General features: G+C 28.9%; 1 non-coding gene across 1 annotated transcript; it reads left to right on the top strand.

Annotated features, from left to right (window-relative positions):
• Positions 1-3,686: 3,686 nt before the first annotated feature.
• On the top strand, positions 3,687-3,770 carry TRNAL-CAA (transfer RNA leucine (anticodon CAA)). The gene has a single exon. It is a non-coding gene; the product is annotated as a tRNA-Leu (tRNA).
• Positions 3,771-9,586: the final 5,816 nt, after the last annotated feature.

The raw sequence follows: 9,586 nt of genomic DNA, 5'->3' as shown, positions 1-9,586 counted from the left end.
TCCGACTCAAAAGACATACTACAACCCAATATGGTAGAACCACCAACATCTCTCCCATCACCATAGCCATCAATCTCCACACATAAACTAATTTCATCTTTCCCCTTAAAGAGATTAATAAGCCCAAACTCCTTCTCCCCCTCTTCAAGACAAATATCCTTAATGTCCTTAAGCATACATATGTGGCTATGCCTAAGGGGCATTTCATCAAACACTTGGGGAGTACCCTTCTCAACATGGGTTTCCTCAAAACTTCCACCTCTCAATCCCCACTCCTCCTCATTCACACATGCATTTAAATTCTCATCAACAATTTCATTAACAATAAATCCACAATGAGAACTTAAATCTACTTCAACATCACAACCAACCAAATCATCACTAATAATAGGCATACCCACAACTTCCACATCAAGATTTGAAAGCTTTGGATTTACCTCCTCCTTGTGTAAAATGGGACAGATTTGGGATGAATCTTTAGGAGGTGAAATAGTGGTTTCTCCATCTCTTTTCCGTTGGGCTCGACGTTGTCGTCTCCGGCTATTTTGGGTTCCCCTTTGGAGCCTTTCCATCTCTTTTTGCTCCAAGTTCTCTCTTGTCTTTCTTATCATCTCAACATATTGGAGCCTCATCTCCATTGTCTCGGCTTCAAGACGTTCCTTTAAGGCTTGTGAATAACTCGGTTGAATCATTGTCGAAAGAAGTCTCCGTTCAAGGAAAACAATCGGCTCTGATACCAACTGATACAGATCGGTTTTATCTGAAATCGTGACGTGTTAGTTTTAATCGTAAACTAACAAAGAATACCAATTCTCTAGCTAAACTAGAAGGAGTGAATCCCAACTTCATGGACTAAATCCATAGGAATATGAAATCCCCATTGTTGAAGGTGAAAACCTTAACAAAAGCTTCTTGAAGAAGATATAATTTTTGATTGATAAAAAGTTTACTATTACAATAGAAAGAGATGAATTTATATCATCTAAAACCCTAAGACAAATTACACAAAAGGGTAAAGAACATAATTAATTAAAATAATAAAATAAGGGTAAAATGGGTTGATAGTAAAGGGGTGGCATGGATGGTAATTAGGGAGTGGCATGGGTTGTGAATAAGGAGTGGCAGGATTGTAATTAAGGAGGAGCTGGAGTAAGGAGCAAGTTCCTGAAAAGTGAAAGTACGCGGGACGTGCCCAAAAGTACGCGGGACGTACTTTGGCTGATGAGCTCTTCTCTGGATCAGTACTCATTCTACGCGGGACGTGCCCAAAAGTACGCGGGACGTACTTTGGCTGCTGACTCTTCTCCGGATCATTCCTTTTTACACGTGGAGAGTGTTTTCTTCCACGCGGAGCGTGCCCCATCCAAGTCCTGCGTAAGTGACCTTCTGGACTTTCTCCGGATCAATCTCAAGTACACGCGGAGCGTGTCCAAATACACGCGAAGCGTGTCTGAGCTGCTGTGTTGTATTGTTTTGGCCTCTTTACTCGCTTGTTGCTCATGCTTGGGTCTTCCTCCAACTTCCCTCGTCCGGACTCGATCCTAGGGAAAGATGCCCCGCATCATTTTCTAGATAAATTTTTTTTCATAATATATGGTGGTATGATTTAATCAATGGTTTTTAACAAGTATATCTTTAATTAATATGTATTATACTCAAAGAATGTTTTTTTTATAGTTTGTCCAATTTTTTGCTTCGAGGCTCGTCAGAGCCCCTTTAGGTGGATCTCCTCGCAATTAAAGCTTTCTGGGTACGCGACGACTTGTCTCGAGATCTAACTTAAGCGATTTGAGGCCCTTAACCACTCAAATCAATTTTAGTTGGCCTTAAAATTTTGATAATAGATACCATTAATATAAATGTGAAAAAGTCTTAAACCAATTAATTACATTTCTTAATTTTTGTGCATCCTTTTGAAACGTGATCTATTTTGAAATAGATGAAGTATTAAATACCATTATTAACAATCTTACCTGCTCTAAAAAAAAAAAAATCTTACCAAAAATATTAATGCATTATAATTAGGGATGGTAATGAGTAGTAAAATAATAATTGAGCTAAATAATAATTAATCTAATTTTTCTATTATGCATAAAATTAGGTTATTTTGAACGATAAAAGTAAAACGATACATCTTTAGGGATGACAATAAGTAGGGTACTCAGAAATAATGTCATTTTCGTATGTACCCTTTTATATATTGAACTATACATCCTGTTTCATTATCCTAATGGATACACAATCCTAATCTCATTACAATCTCATATAATACCGAGGTACCCACATATATATACATTTACCCATTTAAATATATTAAATAATAGAAAAAAGTTAAAAATTAACAAAACATACATAAACTTAATATTCCACAAATTTAACAAAATCTTTCACATTTTTTTTAAATTAAAATATTTAAAGTTCTAAATAACATAATATACAAATTAACAACAAATACAAATCATCAAATATTTTATATTGAAATTCTACATTTATTTCCTTATTTTTTAATATGATTTCATTTTTTTTCAAAAGTTGTGCGTAATGCACTTATATTAAACAAATGAAGATTACATTAAAGAGAAAGGAAAACCCTCAACCCACCCCACCCCATGTGATTCGAACCCATAACCTCTAGGATCATAGGTAAGCTCTCAACCAACAGGTTAAGAGTTTCACTACTGTTAATATGAGTTCATTAACCATGAAAAGAGTAAAAAAAAAAATTAGTAAATACATGTTGGGTAGCTGGTGGCATGTACCCATGGGGTCTTTCCATTTCCATCCCAAACCCGTCACAAGTATTTTTTTTTTTTTAAATCGCATTTCTGTCTCAAACCTTTTTATACAAGATTCAAATAATCTAATTAGAATCAGATAGTACTAAGTGCCCACGAAACTCATACACATTGTCGTCCGTATCCACCCTAATAATTTTAGAGAAATTCAACCATTATCCATAATCACTATACCATAAAACCCCCTAATGCAACCAAATGTGAATTTGTTGCTTGAAAATTGATGCATTAAATGAGTTTATTTTGTTGTATTTTAATAATGTTGCATTTTTGTTGCAATAATCTTCAAATTAGCAAAATTATAAAAAAATTATGCAACAAAAATATTAATTGTTGCTTGTCATGTTGCTTTTAAGCAAGTTAATCCAACAATTTGTTTAAATTGTTACAAAAAATAAGGTAAAACCGAGAAAGCAACAAAATTATAATTGTTGCATTGCCATTTAAGTGATCCAATGCAACAAAAATAAAAAAAAAACTAACAAATATATAATATTACAATTAAAATAATTTATTATTTTATTAATATATATATAAATATTAATTTTTAAGAACAATTATATAATATTAATTTTTGAAAATAATTATACAATATTAACTATTATTTTTTTCTTAATATAAAAACTTGTAAAAGAAATTTTCTAATTTTTATATAAAATTAACCATTATGACTCAAAATTTATTGCAGTTTCAAATTTTAAATTTTCTGGAAAAAGTAAAAAAAGGTCATGAAATATTCGATTTCAATAATATAAAATGGCAATTTGAAAGTCTCTCTGCAAATAATTGTATATAATTATATATCTGTAAATGGAAGAGGATTTGTACGTAACAAAGAAAAATCTTTATCTATGTAAGACATTAATTAAGGAAAAAAGATATGATAAAAAAGTCAGGATGGTCGAGTGGTCTAAGGCGCCAGACTCAAGTTCTGGTCCTCTTGCGAGGGCGTGGGTTCGAACCCCACTTCTGACACACCATTTTAGGCCTCGACCATTGTAAATGGCATTTGGATAATATGGATCCTTGGTTTATCAGACAGTCCTGGTTAGTAATATTGGCGGTATCTCAGCAAACATTGTGGTGGGACACTATTCCCACCTTCTGTACTGCAGCTTACCTGTGTAATTTGATCGGAAGGACTGTCTTCCACTTCTCCTAGTTCTGCTTTTTTTTAGCTTACTTTGTAACTCTTTTATTTCCCATTTTAATAAATTAGGATCTACGTTTAGAGGGCTAGGGCGGGGGTGTCAACCTAGTTGGGATGTCCGTCAAGTTTTTCTATCCCATGTGCCAATCTCAATTAAAAAAAAAAAAAAAGGAAAAAAGATATATATTTTTTAAGTTGAAAAAAACCTTCACATTTTACACAGTCAATAATTTAAAAAATATAAAGAAAGAATTTTTTTTGTAATAAGTTTGACTTTATACAGATGTAATAAGTTTTTCTTTTTTTTTTTTTAATTTGAAGAATAAAAAAACATATATTTGAAATCCTTAGACAAAGAATTTGCAGAAATTGATATTAAAACATATGAGTCTTGTCAAAGAAATATTAATTATTTTTCTAATTGAGATTGTTTTAAAATATAATATTGTTGATTAGGGTTTTGTTTAATTAATAATTTGTGGTTTGTGCTACCCTTAAAATAAAATATATTAATATATAAAAGCTTCTTTTAGTAAGAATCTTATTCTTTTAGGGTTTGGAATTTTATAATTAGGTTTCCCAAAATATATGGCAATAAAAAAGAAAACCCTACATAGTTGGAAGTCTTTTTAGGACTTTATTAAAAGACATTCCTATTTTACTTGGCCATAAGATTCCTTGTTTTTTTTTTAAATTTAAGGGGTAAGGCAACTCAACTTTACTTATTTTTCAAAATGTAATATAAAGGCTTAATACATCACGAGCTTCCTGAATTTATCCATAAAATAGTTTGACTTTTTGAACTTTGTTAGTATCTCACTGGCTACCTAAATTTGTTTATTTCGTATTATCAGCTCCCTAAATATGTCCATAAAAATAGATTAACTCCTTGAACTTTGCAAGTGTTTCACGAGCTTCTTAAACTTGCTTATTCCGTAACAACTAAATACAAAAACTATAATACTAACTCCCGAATCTCATCTATTCAATCTCTCAAACCTGCAATACTAACTTTTATAATAGGTTGAAAGGTAGGAGAAGAGAAAAAACTACCTCTCAAATAGATGAAGAAGTATTTTTAGAATTTAAGTTTAATAAGTTTTTGTATTTAGTTGTTACGGAATAAGAAGTTTAGAGAGCTAATATACTTTTATGGACAAGTTTAGGGAGCTATTAATACGAAATAAGCAAGTTCAGGGAGCTGGTGATGTATTAGACCTAATATAAAAGTCACTTAATTTTACACTTTATAATATTATGACCACCAAACTTTAATCGTCTTAAAATGAAAATGTTCAAGAATTAAAGTTGTTCTGAACGACATTTACCATGAAATCACATTTTTTGTTTTTCAAAATCACAGTTTCTGAAGTTTTCTCTCTTTAAAAATTCATTTTCTCTCCCATAAAACAACGTCTAAATGACATCAAAACGAAAGAATTAAAATTGTTTAAAATATCATTAATTATTGAATTTTTTTATTCTAAGGTCATTAATAGTCATTTTGAGACGTTGATTGGAGTTTAGTGCAATAATGTTAGAAAGTGTAAAGTTGAATGACTTTTATGTTACATTTTAAAATTAAGTGGTTTTCCATTAAATGGGTAAAGTTAGTAGCCATGAGTTTAATTTACCCTTATTTAACCCAACAAATCACACTTTCCATTTAGAGCATCTGTTTTCTAGCATTAAATTAATCATAAGCATTCTTTGACAACGTGAAAATTGCTTTCAACCAAAACCAAACTAATTGCAACATAAATTTTATGGTGAGAAGAAAAAGAAAAAAAAAATAGGTAAAAAAAAAGTTAGTTCACCAAACTACAAGGAGTGTAAACGAGCCGAACCGAGCCAAACCCTAGGTAGGCTCGGTATTGGCTCGTTAATATCGCGAGCCGAGCTCTCTCAAACCGAGCTTTGACCGAGCGAGTTTTGAAAGAATTTGACTGAGCTTTGACCGAGCCTATCTTTTATCGAGCTTCTAACGAGCTTTAACCAAATTCATCATACATACATATAATAAGTAGTGTAGAAAATAAAAAAGTCTTATAACATACTCAATTTGAGTTAAAAATATGTATAAAGAAAATCAATCATGTTATTGTCGAGATTCTAGAATAGTAGATGGTACTTATGGTCGGAAAACACAAACTCGGCGAAAATTTTCAAACAATGAAATGTTTTTTAAAGTTTGTAATGTATTTTGTTATTTATCAAAACCTAATTGCAATTGTCTAGCTAAAGACTTAAATGTCTAAGCTTTTTTATGTCAATTTTTTATGGGTTAAATCTTATTTGAGTTGTGAATATGATAAAAACTAATAATAAACTAAAGAAATATATATTAAATATATATATATATATATATATATATATATATATATATATATATATATATATATATGAAATACATATAGTAATTAAAAATAATCGAGTCTGCTCGCGAGCTTTCGAAACCGAACCTGAGAAAGCTCGAACTTAGCTCGTTAGTGCTCGAGCCGAGCTCTATCGAGTCGAACTTTAATCGAGCTTTCATCAAGCCGAGCTCGAATAGTTTGCGAACTACCAAGACTTGTTTACACTCCTATCCGGCTTATGATCGTTTGAGACTCTAGACGAGAAATAAATTATTGGCTCCTTATCCATAAATAAAATTTAAAACTGTACATATATTTATATAGTTTAAATTTGACAAAAAAAAATGTATATTTTGTGGCTGTTTTTTTTTGTTTTTGTAGTTTTTTTATTCTCTTTGTGGATTTTGTATTGGCTTTAGTCTGTGTTTGTGTGGTTTTAATCTTTACTGTTTCTTTCTATAGTTGTACTTTTTTCATCTAATGAAATGATATAAGCTTTTTTTCATAAAGAAAAATATAACGTAAAAAATATCTTATAACTTTAAAATTTGGAAAAAAAAAGAAAATTATTTATAAACATAAAAATATTATTATCTAGAAATTGTTTTTGCCCTTTTAAACATAAAATTACTAATTAAAATTTATATTCATTGTCTTTTTAATTTTTTATAATTACTTTATAAAATATTAATAATATGTTAAGAAAAAATTATTATATAGTCCTTATTTTTTGGGGGCCTAGGTGGCAACCTCTATTGACTAAATGCAGAGTCGGTCCTGCCTGAATGACGCATGGCAAGCAATCTTAAAAGTTGTCATAATAAAAAAATATATCATAACTTAATACATTAGCGTGTCTTCAACGTAAGCAATCTTAAAGGTTGTCAAAACTTAATATATTATTCTAAAATACAATATTTTATTTTCTCTCATATTCATATCACTTTTGATGAAAAAAAATACTACAATGTTAAGCAATTCTAAAAATTATCACTACGGTCCAACAAATAATTATTTTATAAATATTCTCACATTGAATAATAGAATATTTTAATATTTAATTGTATTTTAATATTTTAATATTTTAATATTTTCTTATTGAAAAATGAACCTCTTCCTCAAAAAAGTTGATTGTCCCTAAACTTAAAAAGTGTGTTGATAGTTTCTGAACTTACTTTATGATTAACTCTATAAATTCATCATCAGCCAGAACAATATTAAATTTGGAGAAATTGAAATGTATAAAATTATTTTAAATAAGTTTAGAAGACAATACAATATGAGTAATTCATAACAAGTCAATAAAATTAGCTTAATCCTCAAATATCGAAAGCTCCCAAGTTAACATTAACTATAAGATAATACAATATGATGTATATAAGAATATGAAGAACGTGAAAAACATAAAAACCAAATCGAGTAGATCTTAATTTGAGATTGGAAGTACTGAACAATGAAGAACATGAAAATCACTTCACACAGTGAGAGTTAGATTCAACTGAGTGATGTTCTATTTTTTCGATCTTTCAATTTCTTAGTTTTTCGATTTGGATTTTTTTTTTTTTTCAAATTCTGTTTAATGCTGTATTTGAAATTGAAATTGAAAGATCAGTTATTCCGTATCATTTTTATAGTAGTGAGATCTGAATTTTCATGGAGATATCAAATGTGGCGTTTTAATCTAAAGTTTATATGTAGTTTAAAATCTGATATAGAAACGAATGCCGTGCATATTAATTATCAAGTTTTCGTTGATTTTTTTACAGCAAAAAATACGGGATTCTATTTTAGGAAATTTTCTTTCAATTTTTTGATATTTCCCAAATAATTCGCATGTTTAGCATTTTAGAAATAAAAATATTGTTTTCTAATATTTAGGTGAATTAAAAAAAAAGGGAAAATTACACAGAAATTCATCTTTCAAAAACTATTTATAACTATATCAAATCATAATTTTAGATTATATCAAACTAGTAAAATCGGCACTTTTAATATATTTTAAGGATTAGAATTTATAAATTAGAAGTCTAGAATATATTTTCTAGGTTTTCTGATTTATGAATTGGAGTCTAGAATTTTTAAATTATAATGTAAAATCATAATATATAGAAAATAATGATATATTAAGAATTAATTTTGGTGATATTATTTAATTGTAATTTTATACTTAAATTCATGTATTTGACCCTTAAAAATAATAACAAAACATTTGCTAACATGGATACAGCACAACAAGCACGTAAGGGTTTTATTAATTTGGGCTTGTCAGTGTCCAACATGAAGCCCTTGGATTATACTACTTGGCCCATTAAGGTTTCGATAAATTAACTTAAATAATCAGTATCTCCTTTTATTTTCGATAAAAAAAACATCTTCTTTTATTTTATTTTATTTATTTAGTTGTTGTATTTTTTTTTTTTGATGAATATTTAGTTGTTTTTCGGTTCGAGGTTTGTTAGGTACTTTTTAGATAATTAAACATTTCTGTGTATGTTAAGACTCGAACTCAAGATAAAAAAAAACATATAAAATAGTTGTCTTATTAATTACTTTAAATAATTTTATTCTTTTTCCTACCTAGCTCATAACTCAGGACAAAAACATAATAAAAATTCCAAAACTGATTATACATGTAATTTGCTCTAATATAAATTAATATATTCAAAATATTATATAAATTATTAAGAGTCAATTATTTATATTATTTTTAATAAGTCTATTAAAAGTCTCTCGGATGCTCTCAATTTTCACATACTGTACTCAACACTAAGTATAATAGGCTAATTACATTGATGGTCACTAAAGTTTAGAGTTAGTTTCGAAATGGTTACCAAACTTTATTTTGTTTCAATAAAGTAATTAAATTTTCTTTTTTTATCTCAATAAAGTCATTTCAGCTATTTTAAACAGATAAAATCACGGAATAGTGACATAATAGTCTCGTTAAAAATGATTGACTTCTATATATGACATGATAGTCAGATGATAAAAAAAAAAAGATATATCTATTATATACTTAATTCAACTACTTAAAATTGTCACAAGATAGCAATATATATATAATCTTGACAATGCTTATAAATGTCACACGAAACACCAAAAATTGTTACATTGAAATGAAATTCTCTTTTTATTTCAGTGTTATTAGAACAACAAATTGATTCCAAGAATACATATTAACAACATAAGATAATAAACTAACTTACGACTGTCAATTCTAATACAACAACACGATTTATAAAGACAATCTGTTTAACACGACCCGTCCAAAATAACTTAGTATA

The sequence above is a fragment of the Euphorbia lathyris genome, chromosome 9 (genome assembly GCF_963576675.1).
Source record: "Euphorbia lathyris chromosome 9, ddEupLath1.1, whole genome shotgun sequence".
Classification (NCBI taxonomy): Eukaryota; Viridiplantae; Streptophyta; class Magnoliopsida; order Malpighiales; family Euphorbiaceae; genus Euphorbia; species Euphorbia lathyris.
Note: the sequence above shows the minus strand (reverse complement) of the source record. Positions and strands in the feature narration are given on the sequence as shown.